Here is a 21,403-nt window from a genome sequence, read left to right as displayed (position 1 = left end):
TTAGAAAGAATCTTTTACTACTATATTGCACTGAAATATTGAATTTAAGTAGCTACCAAAAAGATTTAGTAATGCCAAATAATAGGCACATCTACTAATTAAGAAATCGTCCTTTGCTTAAGTAGGTAAGTACATATTTAAATCTTAAATAAGTAAACATAATGATGATCAAAAATCGAATTTAAACTGTTGTGAGACATACTAACATTGAATAATTTTACGGTTTAGATTCACTTGTTTTTTGTCACTCGCGCGACCACAACAACAACAATGTGTGAAACGTGTCGCGCGAGTGACTAAAAACAATTGAGTCTAAACCGTAAAATTATTCAATGATCAAAAATACTCAATTTTCTATTGATATAAAATTTAAAATGTTTTCGCGAACGTCTTAAGTGTGCTCGTAGCTCGTCATGGCATGCCATGACATGGCCATGGCGTTGTTCAGTAGAACAGTTGCTTTTAGTAAAAAGTGATAGCTGGCCTTTACAAATAGCAACGATGGATTGCCGGGTATCGATTAAAGAATGGTTAAACGCGTTCTGAGGCTAATTCGTCATTGATTGGACACTTCATCAAAACAAAATAAATACACTTTAAACAAAATAAATGCGCAAAAGACAAAAAATATTCTAGAGGCGACTTCGTCATTTTGAGGTTCAACTGGAAATCAATTTAGTCAAAAGGTATCGTAATGTTATTTGTCATTTATAGTTACTTGACATTTTACTATTACGGTGACAGTCCATTTCCAACGACAGCTGCAATACTGTTCATTTTACTATGGAAACGCGTCGCTGTCATTGTCAATTTCCATAGAAAATGAACAGTATTGCAGCTGCAGTTGGAAATGGAATGTCACTGTTACGGTGACAGTCCATTTCCAACGACAGCTGCAATACTGTTCATTTTACTATGGAAATTGACAATGACAGCGACGCGTTCAGTACCGGTAGTGCAGCTGCGGTTAGAAATGGAATGTTACCATTAGTTGTAATTAATTAGGTACTAATTTGTATCCTTAATGTAGCAGATAAAAGTCCTAGTAGAGGGCACTACTATCGATTGTGGATAAAACAATGCACCAAAAGTGTTTGCCAATCTGGAATTCTTTCCAAATAAATACTATATATCTACAGTTTGCGTTCAAGAATATCTGTTACAATATAATGTTTCTACACATACAGACATATCACTTTTTGGTAAGATATTAGAGAATGGCAGGTACTTTTGACGTGTAGTCTGATCCACTATTTGTGATGCTAACTGTACTCGCTGTAGATAGCTGGAGAAATCTATTTTCCACATAATGTAGCTTTACATGAGAAAATCAAGGTACTCGTAGTAAAAGCTTTCTGTAAACTAAAGCTCAAGACTATTGTTTCATCACTTTACTTACGATTACCTGAATCGTGTACTAACATCGTATAACTGACCAATTTTAGACCTTAACCAGTCGCAATAACGTTGAAGAGTGTTCAGGCAATTGCGTCGACGAGACAAGTAGACTGCCTCACTTGTTCAGGCAATTTCAGTCTCTCGCTGTGTGTCGTGGCGAGCACGCGTGTCGCCCTCCCGTCGCCGCGTCGTGAATAATTAAAACCCCGACCGATATTCTTAAGGTTACAGCCTATTTCCACACGAAAATCTATTATACTTAAAAATTATACTTTAATTAACTTGTGATTGTGTAGTGGAAACTTATGGGCTACTGATGTGTGTGAGCGTGCGTCGTTCGCCTGTCGATTCGGTGTGTTAAGTAAGTTTTTTGAAGTGTTCGCGAGTGTGTACTTGTGGGTGAGCAACCTGGTATTTAGTCTGTGGAAAGGTGAGTTAGTTTTAAACGGCTTGGCTGTGTTTGTGAACTTTACAGGTGGAGCCATTAATTGTAATGAGGGGTTAACGATTTTCGGAAACCTGTCGTTTTTACCTACATTAGCAGGAGTTACTTATTACCTACATTTGAAGTCTATTTATTTAGTACTTAACGATCTTCACTGTTACCTATCTATTTATTATGTAGCTGCCTACGTAAATCGATAAATCATAATTATTTTTTACACTGTAAGCAACTAACTTATTTTAAGATAAAAAACTTTTATTCGTGATAGATATAAAACATGTACAAACATGTACAGACAACAAGAACAGAGAAATAATAAGATTATTAGGTGCGCATCACGAAATGGACCCATCTCAGCATAAGCTTATTCATTAAGCCAGCGCTGGTGTTCCGTAGGGCCCATTCGGTGATGCCACGACAGATAAAACATAAAGGTTTTTTTTTTTTTTAAAGTGAAAACAATATAAGATGTTTTACTATCAGAAAATGGTTTTCCGACTCGAAATGTCAAGAATAAGAATATGACAGCGTGTTGTACTAATAACCATCGATAACATGGATATTACGTATTTAAAATTTGAAGCTTTCATAATTAAATTAGAATAAATACAAAACCTATATCCAGAAGATCTTTGAATTTCACGTACCTAGCATATTGTGTATTAAGGGCGGTAAACAAGAATTCACGAACGAGTGTGAATTGAAGACCGAAGCCCAAGGCGAGGGCTTAATCAACACGAGTTCATATTTCCTGTACCGCCCGTGGCACACACAATGCTTTTCATCACATTTATCAAGAAAAAAAGGGAAATAAAACGTGTGCTAGGCTCATACTTACATTACATGAAATTTAGGATTTATGCACCGCATCTCCTAGTGAGTGTGATGAAAAATAGAACAGTAGAAATACTAAGGGCCTACCGCGAACCACGTTCGACGTGTTACCTCCCTGTCACACTTACCTACGAATACAAGTTCGACAGAGAGGCAACACATCGAACGTGGTTCGCGGTAGGCCTTCTGTTCCTTATTCTGTCACAATCTAGGGTTGCTGAGATCCGCACAAAGGGTTAATACGGAATATAATATCAATACCATATTAGTTCCGCGTAATTGAAGATTACGAGACATAAATCGAAGGTATTAGCAACCGTCAGTCTCGTTAGTGAAGCTATATGTATCTTTAATCTTTAGGTATTTAAATAAAAGTAAGTAAACAAAAAATTTGTAAATTTTCGGGGAGTTATAACATTTATTGGATAATCAACCAAATACAAAACCACCTGCTTCAGACACTGAACGACTTGACTTTAACATACTTTAGGGTCAAACAGCAAACCGTGTTACGTCTTTCCTGTAGACATACACAAGAAAAATGTACATTTCGCGCGAAGATACTAGGTTTCTCTCCTGTGGGCAATAGTTAACAGCTTGTGGGCATGTAAGTAATGATTTTATCATAGTTCTCTAAATAAAAGGAGGACCTTTTCACGTGGATAAGGGTTAAATAAGAAAATTAACCTTTATAGCCCTTAACTATTGTGTATGTCTACAGGAAAGACGTAACACAGTTTTCTGTTTGACCCATTATTTTGATCATGTAATGTTTCCATCTACCCTCAACTGCCTTAAGGAGCCATTTGAGGGTAGACTTTGTTTACTCTTTTTTAAATACCTAAAGATACAGACTATAATTGAAGTACTATTTAAAGGTAAATATTGATTTAAACATTCACGATTTCTACTCATTATTATTTACTAAAATGGGTCTTACTCGTTTTAGTAAATACTCGCATAGTAAAAAAGCATTATTTTATTGATTTTTGAAAATTCTGTTAAAAAATTAGATATTCGTTATTTTTATATTTATTTAATCATAATACTATAAAAAAGAAGAATAATTCGTTTCACTTCCATCGTGCAATCAGCCAAGAAAGTGGTCTAACACTTTTCGACTCTATTATCTGATTGATAGAGTCGAAAAGTGGTAGACCACTTTCTTGGCTGACCGTACCTATCAATAATACCTAAGGTAATAATTCCTACTAATATCTGCAGGTGTTAGTAGGAATATTTTATTTAAAATGTGACGTTCCACGGAAAAAGGTACCTTATGGCGGCTGGCGCTTACGTCGCATAGCGCCGCAATAATATTGGAGCGGCGTTAATAATAGCGTACGCGCCAAGCGCCATAAGGTACCTTTATCCGTGGGACATCACAAAAAACTTTATACCTAGATACTTACTTACTTAAATCTTTCTTACTTTCCATCAAAACTTAAAAAAAAAACCATCAGAGATAAACAAAGAAAGCTGATAAATCAAAATGTTCTCATGTAATTGGTAAGCCAATAATATTCCCAATCGGGAGCCAATAACTCTTACACGAGGCCAATTCTAATTTTTCAATTGGAAATGGTTTTCGTTTAGTTTAAGTTTTTGGCAAAAATTTCATTTTTGTTACAAGCTTTTATCGCGGACTGTACTTTTCTTTCCACAGGCAACTAATACTCATCAAGACAATTTTAAAAACCCCAAACACAATTAGGTTTCGTTGTTTTATCACAGAGTTCCTATCCGTTCTCCATCATCAGATCAGCTCGATGACACCATAATATTGCATTGTCACCCGACTTACGTATGTATGCAAAATTTCAACTCAATCGGACACCGGGAAATGGATCAAATTTAACTTGCAAGATTTGATTACAGACAGACAACAGTCAGGTGAAAGTAAATAAAAGCTTGTAAAAAGTACTCACACTTGGCCGATATTTTTATCAACGTTTGTCATTTTGACTAGAGCCCCTGATTGCATTTTGTAAGCACCAATCAGAGAAAGCGTAGCGGTGATTGGTGCGTGAACTCGAGGTCGTATCAAAATATGAAATCCATATCAAATTCTTACAATAGAATTGGCCTCCTTGTTAATACCTACCTCAATGCTCTCGCTAAATTATTTATTGCCGAGATATTTTAAACGCGTATTACGCCATTGTCTTGGTAAACGTTTGTGCAGGTATATATTTATACAGGGTGTTTCATCCAATTGAAACAGAGAAGGAAAATTAGGAACTATTTTTAGGAGCTCAAGGCTTAATTAGGCATAGTAAAAATTGTGTTCACTGATTTTGGAAAAATCCGCATATTCTAATTATTAGTCGGGAATAAGTCCAGGTACAATGTGTAAAAATCAGTAGTCATTTTATAGCTATCCAATAATATCATCTTAAACAGTCATATTTTTTTAGGAAATTAGTTTCTATGAACAGTGGACTGTGTGAACTGCAAAATTTCTTCAACCTTTTCGTAGTGGCAGCAGATTATAATATACAAAATATTTTTTGTTGTTTAAAATACCTAAGGTATCTATTTTACGAACAAGAGCTATCTTATTGTTCCTGTTTTCTCTAAACACTATCCCATTTGGCTAACCCTGCATAGTTAGTTTATGTTTATAGGATTGAAGCAATCATTGCGTCTACGATATTTCTGAACTCAATCTTAACTCAAATATAAACTTAAATACTTGATATATATAACTTTCATCACGTTTTACTATCTTACGGCATTCGGCAATGACGTATTTGATGTTGTATGTTTGTTAATGGATATGAGGCAGTCAGCGCATCTGTTATATTTTATAACAAAAATAGATACACGTTTTTATGCACTTGTAGAGTGAATAAGTATTAACTATGTGAGTGTTTAAAATATACACGGTGACTAAAAAATAACTGTTGTTATTAAAAAGTTTTGGGATTATACTGAGCAAAAATTACCCTCCCATAGAAAATGGACCCATAGTAAAAATTGCTCAGCAAAATCCCAAAACCTCCTTGGCAAGGGGAATGCAGTTATTTTAATGCCACCCTGTATAATCCTGCCATTATGAATGTGTAAGTATGTATGTTTGGGTGTGTAAATGTTTGGATGTTTATCCTCAGTCATACAAAAACTGGAGAGTTATTTCTTCCGTTACTATTACCGTTGACGATATTGACCGTTTACGTTTAGCGTATTATACAATTTATAAGCAGAAGTAGGCCGGGTAGATTTTTAAATAAAATGAAGTACCGACTACGTCATATAAATGTGTGAGCAATTTTCAACTCTATTTCTTAGCAATAAGGCTGTGTAAACTTTATCTTTGACGTAGTCTGTAAATAGGTACCTATTTACAGACTACGTCAAAGATAAAGTGGGCGGGAATCCATACGTTAAACTACGGCCATTATATTAAATATTTACATAGTTTGGTAAGTTCCGATTTAATATGTCACGGCTCGGAAGTACGGAAACGATGAGGAAATGAGGTTTTATTACATTGTTGTTGAAATTTAATAAATGGTTGTGCAATATCTAACAAACTCGCAGTAGATTGGTATTTTTTGTCTTACGTTTTCTAATAATTAGTAAGACCAAGTAGTAAAAATTATACAGGGTTACTTTATTACCGGTACAATAAATTTTACCACATCATTGGTATCGATAATAGATCACATTGCACAAATAAAAAAAATTTTTTCTTTATTTCGCATCAATTAATTTATCCTTCACCAATTTAGTAACTTCTGGTTGCACTAAGCCGCTCGCTAAATCGCACGCGATGACGTAAACAAACAGTTGCCAGTTCTTGCGTTTGCTAATTGATGCGTACAAGGCATTCACATTTTCTAGTACTTTAGCGGATAAGTTCGGGCATTGGTATTTTTGTTTTTTGTTCCCAAATAGTAGTAACAAAGAATGCTGGTATTTTTTATTTTTGGCAACGATTACGTATGTTGATTTATTGTACTGGTAAAAAAGTAACCCTGTATAGTACCTATGTAAAAATATATTTGTATAATACTCACAAAGTCCTTTCATTTGATACCACACTCCGAGCTTGTCATCACATGAATACGAGTAAATGTTCAAGACATTACTGAATATACTGGTACGGAACCCTTCGTGCGCGTGTCCGACTCGCATTTGGCCGGTTTTTGAGTTTATCGCGAACATACATAGTTACATACAGACGCGGCGGGGGACTTTGTTTTATAAGATGTACCTATGCCTATAAGTAGATAAGACTACGGGTAGACTGTACGGACATGATGGTCGTTTTTATCTACCTACGTGACAGCGTGATAAAACGGTGTCCGTCACTTTCTATCCCATGATGTTAAAAAGTGACAGTTATTTTATCACGTGGATAAATGTGGATTAAGCGATCCAAACAGCTGTCAGACAGGCTTTTAATCCGTCTACGGGAAGGCAAATAAACGTCTTCGTTTGTAAGTTGTGGCGTTTATGTTAACTTTAGTACCTATTTGTTTATTTATTTTAGAGCGTCACCCTATAAAAAGTCTTGTAATAGACATACCAGTTATCTAGTAATTAATGGACAACCTTGAAACCACCGACACCTTAGGCTGGTTCAGAATAACTACAACCCTATTCACATTACCTATATAAGTTTTTGGCAAAAATTTCATTTTTGGTGCAAGCTTTTATCGCTGACTGTACTTTTCTTACGACAGACATAAAAGCTTGTTAAAATGGACTTATAGGTCTACTAGCGACCCTTAGCCTTCCTCAAGAATCCCTCTATTGATAGGTGAAAAGCGCATAAAAATCCGTTCAGTAGTTTTTGAGTTTATCGCGAACAAACACACAAACAGACAGACGCGGCGGGGGATTTTGTTTTATAAGGTGTAGTGATAGTAGGTCTACAATGATACTTTGAAAAGAAATCGAGAAAAGAGATAGAAGAGATATAATAGGTGTAAAAGCATTTGTATTTATTGTCCCTATTTTAATGAAAATGACTTAATTACTTCTTTAAAGTTTTATTACTTTTACAAAGGAGTTCACTTTATGACCTACGTTTCTAATTCCACCGCTTAAAACTCAAATAATTACTTAAGAACTAACTAAACATAAAATTCAGTTGCAATTAGTCACAAAAATAAAACACGAACCGTGTTTAATTTACTTTCGCACCCTTAATGAATAAACATAAATCTAAAATAAATTTAAATTTAAATTGGATAATAAAAAGTTCAATTTCAAATAACCTTTGTTTATTTGGAATAAAGCTAGAAGTCATAAATGGGGTCCCTTAACAAGGGATTGCTACTGTTATTGTGATCGGAACATCGGGCGTGACACCGTGACAACCAATAAATGTCTGTCAGAACTTAATGGGATCTCTCAATATGTTTTGTGTGACTTTTCAAGCAATAAAATGTATTTTCTGAATTTCGATTTAGATTGAGATAATAGGTTGAGCTGGTTCAAAGATACGTTGATTGAGTAAGATGCGTAAAATCTAAGACAGTTTCGTGCTTCGAATTTGACAGGTAAACGAGATGGCGCTGTACAGCACCATGCATTTTTCGGAAACTCTGATTGTCAAAAGCTGACGTTTGAGTTTTGACAATTCAGTGACCACAATATATGGCGCAGTACAGCGCCATCTGTTTTGGATGTCAAACAAAGGGGTACGTTTTTGTCTTAGACTTTACCTCTCTATCACAATCAATTCTCTTTGGTAGGTATCTACATAGAAATCTGCCACATAGGTATAATACAACACAGTTACATTTTTAAGTACATTTAAATTTTTTATTCTTGTCTTTATAATTTATATAGGTACTATTTTTACATCTGTTAGTAATTTGGTTCATTGCATTCGCCACTCTCTGACTAACAATATATAGTAGTACAGTTGCCATCAGATATATCGGAGCGGCCAAGGTATTCACAATATCTGAACACGCACTCTAACGCCTTGACAATAGAGGCGTGCTCAGATATTTGTGAACACCTTGGCCGCTCCGGTATATCTGATGGCGACTGTACATACATTAGGTACCTACGGGCAAATGTTTAAGATATAAAAATATAAATAGTTGAATACGGCCTCAGGTAAACCTCAAGACTTACTGTATTCCGGAGCGAGTTAAGAGCACTTCGATAAGTCCAAGTTATAAGTTTCGTAACTTGAGCGCGTTTCGAAACTCCTCCTGCATATTAATATTCCTTTAGAATAGATTTTACACTAAGGGCCCAATTCGGATTTTGAAATAGACATCTATTAGATATCTTTTAGACATCACCAAGATACGATAACGATATGTTTAAGATCTAACCTGTCAAATTTGACATTTGCGCGATTCTGGAGATCGGGGGGCACGGCAGTGCCCCCGCCAAGTCGAGCGCGAAGCAAACACTGCCGTACCATCCTTTACTGGAACCATTTCGCCGCATTTTCAGGCCCCTATTTGAGAACCTCTGGATAAGACCAGAACGCAGAAATTTTGGTCATCCAGTAAGCTATAATCACATACTTAAAATCCAAAATTTCTAGTCTGTAGGTCATTTAGTTAAACAAGCAGCTCCATCGAGACTTGGCTAGTTTTTTACAGAATGTTTTTGGTGGGATACTCTTGAACGATTTCCACAGGATATGACTTAGAGATCCAATTCACATCTAATAGATAGGTATCTTACTCTATCTAACGTAAAAGTGACATTGGTTGCCCGAATGGCGCTGCAAAAGAGAACTAGTTGATAATATCTAAACTATAACGTATCTAGAATGGATCTAGTACGTGTCGTCTATTGTTAATATCTTGAAGTTCGAATACGGCAATAAAGCTAAGTATAATATACAATAAGGTCAATGTGGCTAATTCCGTCATAGGGACTATTCCGTCTACGAGCGTATATTTCTTTGATTTTCTATCGTAGAAAAAAACCAATTGCTTTTGATTGTTGAAACTAAAAGCAATTGCTGCTTTGTCAATGAAATTATCAATTTTGTTTATTGTTCGAGAAAAACGCTCGTAGACAGAATAATACCATCAAACATCAACATTTATTCAGCAAATAGGCCACAAGGGTACTTTTACACGTCAACATTGAATTTACATAAAAGCAAAAATAATAACATCAACAATTTTATAAAATAAAACTAACAATTCAATCTAACGTATTACAATTACTAAGAGATGTATATGGTCTCTTAATGTCGAATTACATACAAAATACAGATAAAAAAACACACGAAAAAAAATTTATAATATTTAGAGGTGTAAATGTCTCTAGGTGTCAGAACTATAAGATTATATAGTTTATCAAGTTATCCTTAGAGATTTATAGGGTCTCCAAGAGTCAATATCCTGTATAATTAATACATTCATTAAGAGAAAAGAAACATACGAGAACAGAATGAGGCGTCTCAATGTAATTAATTAATAAAAATTAAGTTACTAAGTATAATAGCTCGTGTTAGCTTAAACAGACCAGTCTCCACAAACAGCACCCGTTCACGAGTATGACGCGTATCTCAGCCATCGCCTCCCTCAACCTTCATTCGGGAAAGTGGCGACCCGATCTTTGACTTCATATTAACTCACATTTATAGGCGCCTATCGCGAATTTCTTTTATTACTTTTATTTACCGACGTTTACGTGAGTTAATATTATTATGCGTTCCAAATGCGAACGTGTTAAATTTAAATTCTTTGGCTTGTTCCTAAAAAAATTTAACTGCACTATCTAATATTATATGCTAAGTACCATCTAATATTTCCTTATGCAAATATGCACATTACTTTCTATAGTAAACCTTCATTCTTCAGCACTATATTTAGAAGCACCCTTTCAATATTCGATAATCTTCGACATGAAAAAGCAATATACAAGCATCGATAAAAGACCGGCCAGCAACTCCACCTGGCTTGCTATTCTGTACATATTTATGTTTAAACCTGTTTATAGTCATGACCTAGAGATCTATGATTGCGAATAACCAAAGACCACACTATACTGGTTTTTATATTGCATTTCTGCGCTCAAATTACAATCTCGATATTACCGACTTCAATATTGCAAAATCATCATTTCCCCTTCACAGCGCACATTTCCAAGTCAAATTCCAGTGTTTACTTCTAGTTTACATCTAACTTTCTACAGCTCGTATGTTTCGAACTTTGCAATAAGAAAATCAGTCTTATGTTATTCAGTTTAAAGTTTATATTTCGAAACAAGGTGAGCTAAGGTAAGAGTGAGTTTCTTAGCGATGGTTATCCTGAGTGCTACGATAACTGACTTTGATTCGTGACATGAAAACGTGTAATGTGCTGTAAGAGTTCATAGAGGTCAAGGGTTAAATGATATTGGAAATGCTGTTTTATTTTATGGAGTTGAGGAAATTTTTGCACATTTATTCGATTAAGCTGAAGATGTGAATGAATATTATAAAATGCTGTACGAAGAATTAGACGCAAGAATAAGGGATACAATATCTACGTAAATAACGATAATGAAGATTGATTTTGTATCCCCAAAGTTGAAGTGAAAGGTAGGGATGAATGAATGACTCAATTATTTATAATTATGCCTTCTGCCTTTTGCTATAAGTATATTAAGTATTTAAAAACAACAGCCGCTTTGGAATTACTTTCTATACAAAATTACTTGTTTTCATTGGTTTTGTGTGTTAAAATATAAAATCATTGAAATATTTTATTGCGTTGGTGGTGGTTTTAAATATCACTAAGTACCCAAATCAAGTTCAAATTATTACAAAGTATAAGTCGTGAAGTCAGCCAGTTATCGTTTTCGGGACAGGAATATTTTAGGCCATCCTGTATGAGACCGTCTAAAGCCGGATACTCATTAGCGAGCCGTAACCGTAACCGTTGCATGTACTGTAACCAAAAAAAAAAATTCTTATACATCATCTGTGAAAATTTCAACTCTCTAGCTATCACGGTTCGTGAGATACAGCCTGGTGACAGACGGACGGACGGACGGACAGCGAAGTCTTAGTAATAGGGTCCCGTTTTACCCTTTGGGTACGGAACCCTAAAAACATAGTGTTTTTTGTTGTTAATGTTTTTTTGGTTACAGTACATGCAATGGTTACGGTTACGGCTCGCTAATGAGTATCCGGCTTTAGGTACGCTGGACATGTAAGCTAAAGTTCATTAGACAATTCTTAGTGAAAGCCAATTAAATTACTTTATTGCAATACATAAGTTGAGAAAACCTTTGTAAGTAGCCAAACTTTATCTTTGATTCCTCCCAACTCAGAATAAACTCCATCAACGTTTTCAACTCGATAAACCTTTCCCCTTCCAACTTATCAAACTTGTCTGATCAAAGCGAAACACTTAATAAATTGTCCAAGTGGCTGAACTGACGCTTTGTGACTATTGTGCTTTTGACGTAAGTCACGTCGGAACGGAAATTGGGCGACCGAACGAAAACGCCATAATGATATCTGCATGCTCGATCTACTAAACTTTAATATCACTGATTGATTAACGTGGAAACCTTACGTGTGGTTTCCACGGAAATTTACTTCCATTTCAATCAAATTATAAACATGTCGCCGCCAGATATATTGGAGCTGCTTAGGTACTAAAAATATCTGAACACGCACTCTAACACCTTGACAATAGACGCGTGTTCAGATGTTTATGAGCACCTTGGTCGCTCGTACCATAGGCGTACCACGGTGTGGCAAGGTGGGGCAGTTGCCCCACCCTGGTCTCTGACCATAAGCTAAGAATTTCTGTTTCAACCGTACCCTGTTACAACGTGCCCGGACTCCCCTACTTCTGCCCCACCCCAAAAATGCTGCGTACGCCCATAGCTCGTACATATCTGATGCAATAGCAACGATAATCCGCACCGGTTTTCGTATTACCCTGTATCTGCTAAATTAATCTAGTTTATGTACAGTTTACAGTGTACTTAACTGTAGGTTGTAACATACTTGTTAAAACACATTAATATTACTAGTTAATAAATAACTGGAAATGATACACAGCTATATACAATACCGTGTAAATTCTTTACCTACTGCATTGCATAAATCAAGATAAATAGCTCTCAACGACCGTAGTAGCGGGCTGAAAAATGCCTCTAATACGACCGCATAAAAACGGATGTTGGAGCAATTTGAAAAACACCCAATTACTAGCGAGGAAAGCGAATTAGAAACACGCAATTTGAACCGTTCATTAGAACTCACAAGACCTTATAACGTATAAATTTTCAGACGAATATAACACTTGTTTTTAAAAGAATAAAGACGATTTTTGATGTATCTTTAGAGGATCAGATTAAGGTGGAGATGCCTTTGAAAAATAAGTAGGACGAAACGAGAAACGTTATTGTGAATTTAAGTAAAATGGCTTCATTTTGATGTAAGACGATCTCAAGGTGATTAGGGAATGTTTAATTAAGTATGCTTAGGATTTTTTGCTAATGAATCATGATAATGGTTCAAGATTTTTTGCAAATTTATTTTTACGTGGAAGCTATGTTTAATACATACCCCATCTGTTTCGTTCTGTGCTTTCACAGTGTTATTTAGCACTACTTCAATGTCTAAATAAATAATAATTAAAAACATATAAAACGGCAGATATCATTGTGATTTCAGTGAAGATATTTTAATTAAATATAATTATGTTATTGCTTACCAAGCTGTTAGGTATTTATTTTTTAAATTAGTTATAATGTGGCGGCGGATCTGCTTCAGCTTCGCGTCAGTAACTGGCAGGAAGTTGCGCAGGATCGGGACAGGTGGCACGCTCTCGTTTCGGAGGCCAAGATTTTCTTTGGATCGCTGAGCCAAAATAGTTAGTTATAGTTAGTTAGTTATAATGTACTTTTGACGATTTAAAAGAGATTGTAAAACACTACTTTATTAAATGAAATTTTGCTCTATTCGTCTGCTCGTTGCTATACTTAGCATAAAAATTAGCTTAATGTCGCTCAAAGTGAATGTTTCTAAAAATTCGCTAAAATGCCAGTAAATGTCGAAAATTGGGTTAATCTCAGATACTTACCGCTACATTTGTATCTAAAGCGACTGAGCTTTTAGCAAAGCTAACCAAGTTGTCTCTGGTAAATAATTAAGCACACAGTTTGCATGCTGCCATGCTAACATTAAATATCTACGTGTATGAATCTGTGTTGAATCTAAACAACAACGAATGTAAACTACGATACAAGTGTGAATAGTAGGAAATTCGCAACGAGTGACAATAAATTGAAACACGACCGAAGGGACTGTTTTAAGTCGAAACGAAATGCGAATTACCTTTTCGCACGTGTTTTGTATAACGTTTTTAGGGTTCCGTACCCAAAGGGTAAAACGGGACCCTATTACTAAGACTTCGCTGTCCGTCCGTCCGTCCGTCGGTCTGTCACCAGGCTGTATCTCACGAACCGTGATAGCTAGACAGTTGAAATTTTCACAGATGATGTATTTCTGTTGCCGCTATAACAACAAATACTAAAAACAGCAAATGGGGCTCCCATACAACAAACGTGGTGACCGTTTTTTTTTTGCTTTTTTTTGTTTTTTTTTTTGCATTATGGTACGGAACCCTTCGTGCGCGAGTCCAACTCGCACTTGCCCGGTTTTTTATTTTCAGTACATATGGCCCTTTAAATTTTTGGCATAGGCACTTCTTCTCTGTCGTATCGCTCTTGACAGAGCGGTCGTGGTCACGTTGAGGCGTCCGCATCGGTAGTAGAGGCGGACACAGCTCTTCGCACGATCTCCCGCCATCTCTCCCTGTTGGCAGACTGTCTGGCACAGTCAGATACGCGGTTTAGGCACGTATTGTCCTTAATCCCGCCTTAGGGCGGTAAAGTAGCATTATACTGTAAAATTATTAATTATTTTTATGTTAATAATAATAATCCTTGGGTGCATTACTATAGTGCATACAGGGATAATCGACGGGTGGTGTCACATCACCTTTTAGAGTAAATTTGTCTTTTTACAAGGGGCCTCTGCGTGTTGGCTTTGGCTCCACGCACGCCTTCCAAATGTCCGGGACCCCATGGTCCCGAGATTATGTAAAGGACGAACATAATAATAATAAAGCCTTTCAGCTTGGGCCCTGCCCCGCTGCTGGCGGCACCCTAGGTTAGGTTTTTTATAATGTGTTTATACTTATTTTTTGTTGTTTTTTATGTGTTTTTGTATTTTACTTTTATATTCATGTTATAAATGACCTAGCCTAAGAAGAAAAATAAATAAATGGAATATAAAGCCTTTTATTTCCAGTAGATTACACATATTCAGATTGCATTTCATGCGTAATATACATAATATATTAATTACACTAAGATAATATCATAACTAAATTTATCATTAACTTAACGTATCATTAATTAGATGGAAGTTTAGTATTAGTACAATATTTATAAATATTGTACTAAATATAAATTTTTATGTTACTGTATCTAAAGTCCGTAGGAATCGCGCGCATCATTTGACATCTTTGGCGGTTAAAAGGTTAAAATTAAATAATAATGATGTACTTCATCATCATCATCATCATCATCTCAGCCTATATACGTCCCACTGCTGGGCACAGGCCTCCTCTCGAGCGCGAGAGGGCTTGGGCTATAGTCCCCACGCCAGCCCAATGCGGATTGGGGACTTCACATACACCTTTGAATTTCTTCGCAGATGTATGCAGGTTTCCTCACGATGTTTTCCTTCACCGAAAAGCGACTGGTAAATATCAAATGATATTTCGTACATAAGTTCCGAAAAACTCATTGGTACGAGCCGGGGTTTGAACCCGCGACCTCCGGATTGCAAGTCGCACGCTCTTACCGCTAGGCCACCAGCGCTTGATGTACTTAATTTCATGAAAAACGCGTTATAGGTATGTAAATTATTTTAGAATGATTTCACTATTCAAGTTATGTATTTTAAGTGAACTGCATAAGCGTAAAGTTAGGTTGCGATTGATCATCTAGTAGAATTAATTTTAGTACCTAGATATATTTTGTTTAGGATAATTTGCCCTTAGAGTTGGCCACCTACGAAACCTATAAACAATGCCATTAGTTACTGCTTTTGTAAGTACCTATTTTGAATTGTTACTTTTAATAAATAATGTTCGCTTCAAAGGGATTTATTTATGTTTTTAAAGTTCTTGAATGTTATAATTAATTAGTAAATGAAAACTGTCATGATTGCTCAATCTTAGAAAAATGACATCCTATTTATTTATTTATTAGCCTGAGGCATTGTTCCCAGGACACTGGCTGCGTTCCCACTCTGCACAGTGAGGCTGAGTTTTTGCGCAAAAAATGCGTTTGCTCGTAGGCCGCCAGACACCCACGGCCCAATTCGAACTTTAAGATACGTCAGTTGAAAGATCTAGAAAAGATATGGATTAGATATGTCAGTGTCAAATGTGACAATTCTTCAAACAAAAACGTCACTTTTGACACTGACATATCTAATCCATACCTTTTCTAGATCAATGGGCCGTCAGACTAGTTTGGTAGAAATTTCTTTTACTACCTATAGTTTTTTGGTGTCTGACGACCAAGGACCGAAACTTTCAAATTGCCTCTTGAAATTTTACAAAAGCTACAAAACAAGTAAAGCAAACAAGCATTTGTAAACTGTCTAAGTGGAGCTGTGTGGAAAATGTAGTCCGTTTCAAGTTCCTAGAATATGCATGGAACTCCGTTATACTTTATATTCGCTGCAGAATGAATAAATACATGTTAATGATACCTACCTTTTCAAATAAAATTTACACCTGGAATGAAGGTTTCAAAGATAAGCGTTTTTTGCAACAAATATAAATTTACTTGGTCTGAAATGCTAAAATGTTTTATAGCGACAATTTTGGACATGGACATATTTAAAAATCAAAATAAAATGAAGCAATTGAAGAAATAGAAACAATTACGGTTGAAAACATGTACTTACTGTGTAATATTTCTTTAAATATCCACAAAAATGTAATTTGATTTCAACATAAACCACATAATATAAAATAAAATAAAAACTAACACAGGTAACAAATAAAAAAAAAATAGGCACTTATCCGAAAACCTATGTCCTGAAAAGTGCCAAAAACGATACCTGCGTAGCCGCGTTGCGCGACAAGCGAGATTTGCTGGACCAAAACGAAACTTTTGATGAGTGTTTCAGACAAATTGATTTTTCTCTGATCTGTAATAAGCTTGAATTGAAATTATTGGACTTGAATCAGCAGTATTGCTTTTCGGTAAAAGACGCAAATCAGATCATGATAATGAACAAATAAGTCAACGAAAAATATTTAACTATCTCATGTATGGAATAACCCGGGATTAAATTATTATGGCAAATTACTGGATATTTCCGATTCACACCCTGATCTCATTTCATTAAGAATCCAATGAGAGAAACTGACAGCGGGCATAGATATTTGTTATATTTGACGACCGGTCTGGCCTAGTGGCTAGTGACCCTGCCTGCGAAGCCGATGGTCCTGGGTTCGAATCCCAGTAAGGGCATTTATTTGTATGATGATACAGATATTTGTTCCTGAGTCATGGGTGTTTTCTATGTATTTAAGTATTTGTATATTATATATATCGTTGTCTGAGTACCCACAACACAAGCCTTCTTGAGCTTACTGTGGGACATAGTCAATCTGTGTAAGAATGTCCTATAATAATATTTTTTTTTTATATATAAAGGTGCAATTCTCAATCCTTTATAAAATTTAATAAGAAACGTTGCAGCGGTGCGTCGCCAGGGATCCTTCGTAAATTGCGAAAATCTTTAATATCGTTCACATCATAAAGAGATTTTCTCAAAGATAAGCTCGAGAGAAAATTCTTGCGACGCTCGACGGAAGAATAGTCGTGGAATATAGCAAGTACTAAATTTACCGTATTACGTGACTTAAAGTCGCTTCATATTTTAAGTTTATAATATGCATTTCGGACTAACGTCTCCATATTGCGGGAACTCAAAATCTCGTCCCGACTGTCATTCGAATGTCTACGCAGAGCCCTTGAATACTTCGCTCATATTTATCTCAAGAAAAGACGGTGGCTACCTCGAAAAGCTCATTGTGACCGGCAAAGTAGATGTGAAAAGGTCTGGACGTGGACGCAGTCCAATACGTTGGTCTGACCATTGCGATCCGCACCGCTCTTGAGTCTTGACTCCACAGTTCAGGCTCTCCACACCGCCAAAGACAGAAACAGATGGAGTAAGATGAAAAGAGAGAAAGTGAAACAAAAGGGAGATCACGAGCCTCAATATTGAGGAAAAAAAATGCAAGGAGGAGATCATATGCTTGGCAATACATAGTTACATACAGTTTGCCGCGACCACGACCAGCGAAACCTGTTGTTAAATGTTGGTAAATAAAAGTAATAAAATAAATTCACGATATACCTGTCTATAAATATGAGTTAATACATACATAATTTGACATAGATATTTTATTAGTTTGATGGACATAAAATGAGCAATATCATAAGCGTCACAACAAAGAGGAAGACTGATGCCGTATCAAGAAATTCATGAACCTCTTCAATGTATGAAAATGCATACAAACTGAGCTGCCAATAAATTGCACAACTTTGGCTACGTAATACCAAAAGTTTAAAGTTACAAGTAAGAAGGAAATCCAATACTTTATTAAATGCAATAAAATCTACATACCTACTCGAATTCTAAGGCAGCTGGAAATAATTTCACAAAGTTGGGCGAGAAATTAATGAGGTAGGTATGTAAAGCTCGCAAAATTAGAAACGAACTGCGACGTGATTTGTTTGGCAATGTTACTTGATTAAAATCACCCGCTCTGAACCCCTAGTGTAAATTTAATTTGATAGCGTGACGGACGTATACGCGTTTGCGTTAAAGTGACATTCCATTTCCAACTGCAGCTGCAATACTGTTCATATTACTATGGAAACGCGTCGCTGTCATTGTCAATTTCCATAGTAAAATGAACAGTATTGCAACTGCAGTTGGAAATGGAATGTCACTCTTAATACTAGAGGAGTTGTATGAAAACTTGTAGGTGAGGGTCAAAATAATTCCCACAAAGACGGGGTTTGATTTTTTTAGTTCTTTGTGTGTATCTTTATGACATACTAAAAATATATCAAAATATATGCATGCAAAACGCATTTATTGACATTTGAAATTTGAAAAATCAAAAAAAATATTAAAAAGCATGGTACAATTCGGACTGTGCTCGAGCCGAGTCCCTTAAGCAGTCTGCATACCAGGCTTGGGTATTAGCCCGCGATACCAAAGCTGGAGCACAGAGGGTTCGCGCGAGGAAAAAAGCCTTTAACTCAGCTGCCAAGTCCTGCAAACGGGTGCTTCGAAAGGCTCGATTCGACCACGTCAGTCGAATAGGGGCCAAACTCGCCTCCTACCCTCCTGGTAGCAAGCGGTTCTGGTCCCTGTCGAAAGCGGTCGAATCCAACTTCTGCCGACCCACATTGCCACCTCTGCAGAAACCTGATGGGACACTGGCCCACTCCGCGACAGAGAAAGCAAACTTGTTTGCTTCTCTGTTTGCGAGCAATTCACGTCTAGACGCAGGCTCAAAACTTCCACCTACGCTACCTCAATGCAGTTCCTCTATGCAGAGAATTGCTATTCATCAAAAAGAGGTACGCCGAGCTCTGCAGAATCTTGACGTGAATAAGGCCAGTGGACCAGACGGTATACCTGCACGTGTACTAAAGCAGTGTGCGCCTGAGTTGTCTTCTGTACTGACACGCCTGTACCGCCTCTCTCTCCAAACAAGAACGGTGCCGAAATCCTGAAGGCTTGCAAACGTGCAGCCAGTACCCAAGAAGGGTAGTCGTGCTGATCCCTGCAATTACCGACCAATCGCCATTACCTCCATGCTCTGTAAAGTCATGGAAAGGGTACTTAACGGCAAGCTGCTGGCATACCTCGAAGCAAATGATCTGCTCAGTGACCGTCAATATGGCTTTCGCCGAGGTCGGTCTACTGGGGATCTTTTAGCGTATGTCACACACTGCTGCGGCGAGGCCATCGAGAGGAACGGTGAAGCGCTTGCTGTTTCACTGGACATCTCGAAGGCCTTTGACAGGGTTTGGCACGCAAGTCTCCTTAGCAAGCTTCCTGCATACGGCATCCCTGCTGACTTTTGTAGCTGGCTATCTGATTTCTTGAGTGAACGGTCGATCAGAGTAGTTATTGATGGCTGCTCTTCAGACCTCATGGCCATTGACGCCGGTGTTCCTCAGGGGTCTGTTCTCTCCGCAACCCTTTTCCTGCTCCACATTAACGACAGTATGCTGCAACCCAGCATTGTAGGTTATGCAGATGACAGTACGGTTGTTGAGAGATATTTGGCTAGTGCAGGGGACAGCAGGGAGGATATACGTTCACAGAGAGAGGCCATGGTTGAGCGAATGAACTTGACCCTTAGTCTCGTTTCCCAGTGGGGTGATGACAATCTGGTCACGTTCAATGCCTCCAAAACGCAGACGTGTCTATTTTCCGCAAAACGGAGTCCATTCGACCTGACTCCTTCTTTCCGGGGTGCATCTGTACCTATTGCCGACAGCCTGGAACTCCTCGGCATGGAGCTGAGTTCAGTCCTCAGCTTCGGCAGCTTCATTGAGTCTAAAGCACAAACTGCGGCCAGAAAGCTGGGCGTCCTAAATAAGGTGAAGCGATACTTCACACCTGGACAGCTTCTAACACTTTACAAAGCTCAAGTCCGGTCGTGTATGGAGTATTGCAGCCACCTGTGGGATGGCTCAGCTAAATACCAACTCGCCGCTTTGGACTCAGTGGAGCGCAGAGCCAGGAGGATGATTGGCGACAAGAAGCTAACGGCTAAGCTTCAGTCTTTGGCCCATCGGCGGAAAGTCGCCAGCCTGTCGGTATTCTACAGGTTGCACTTCGGGGAGTGTGCCCAAGAGCTACACGAGCTTATTCCACCGTCCCCATTCTACCATCGGACTTTTAGACGCACGGCCGGTTTCCATCCTTACTTGGTAGATATTCCACCAATTCGCACGAAGCGCTTTGCTTCTACTTTCCTTATGCGCACTGCCAAGGAATGGAATTCCTTGCCGGCGTCTATATTTCCGTGTTCTTATAACCCGGCAACATTCAAATCAAGAGTGAACAGGCACCTTCTGGGCGAGCTCGCTCCATCGTAGGCCACGTCTACGCCTCGGCTAGTCTGTGGCCATGAGTAAGCCCATTCATAATAAAAAAAAAAAGTCAATAAATGCGTTTTGCATGCATATATTTTGATATATTTTTAGTATGTCATAAAGATACACACAAAGAACTAAAAACATCAAACCCCGTCTTTGTGGGAATTATTTTGACCCCAAAGGCTATATCCTCTCTACTATAATGGTAACATTCCATTTCTAACCGCAGCTGCACTACCGGTACTGAACACGTCGCTGTCATTGTCAATTTCCATAGTAAAATTGGCATGCAAAGTTAGCCCGGCCCGTCTCTAAATAAATTTTAAGAAACCATACCTATTCAATTTAGTTTTATTTTTGTCGAGGGAATCATTTTATTAACACTAGCTGTTGCCCATGACTTGGATTTTATGTTGGTGGTTGTAATTCTACGTTGCAGAAAGAATTTCAGTTGGGTTAGGGCCACTTGCGCCACGCAGGGCTAGCCACTAACCCGGAGTTAACTGGTTAAGCCCGGAGTTACTAGTACATACAATTTCAGTTGGGTTAGGGCCACTT

General features: G+C 37.4%; 1 protein-coding gene and 1 long non-coding RNA gene across 3 annotated transcripts in view; one reads left to right on the top strand and one right to left on the bottom strand.

Moving 5' to 3' along the window:
- The window catches only part of LOC134670424 (uncharacterized), a 363,694-nt gene that overhangs the window by 9,867 nt on the left and 332,424 nt on the right, over nucleotides 1-21,403 (bottom strand). The gene's annotated exons all lie outside the window — the stretch shown is intronic.
- LOC134670405 (fibronectin type III domain-containing protein 5) overlaps nucleotides 1,412-21,403 on the top strand; it is a 177,580-nt gene continuing 157,588 nt past the window's right edge. Inside the window, exon 1 of one of the 2 annotated variants that reach the window (XM_063528248.1) lies at nucleotides 1,412-1,828. The gene's annotated coding sequence lies outside the window, so the exon portion shown is untranslated. The remainder of the gene's footprint in view (nucleotides 1,829-21,403) is intronic. The other variant, XM_063528247.1, reaches the window with a different exon arrangement.

Source organism: Cydia fagiglandana, chromosome 13 (assembly GCF_963556715.1).
Source record: "Cydia fagiglandana chromosome 13, ilCydFagi1.1, whole genome shotgun sequence".
In the NCBI taxonomy this organism is placed as follows: domain Eukaryota; kingdom Metazoa; phylum Arthropoda; class Insecta; order Lepidoptera; family Tortricidae; genus Cydia; species Cydia fagiglandana.
The sequence above is the reverse complement of the archived record's forward strand: the minus strand, read 5'-3'. Positions and strand labels throughout refer to the sequence as shown.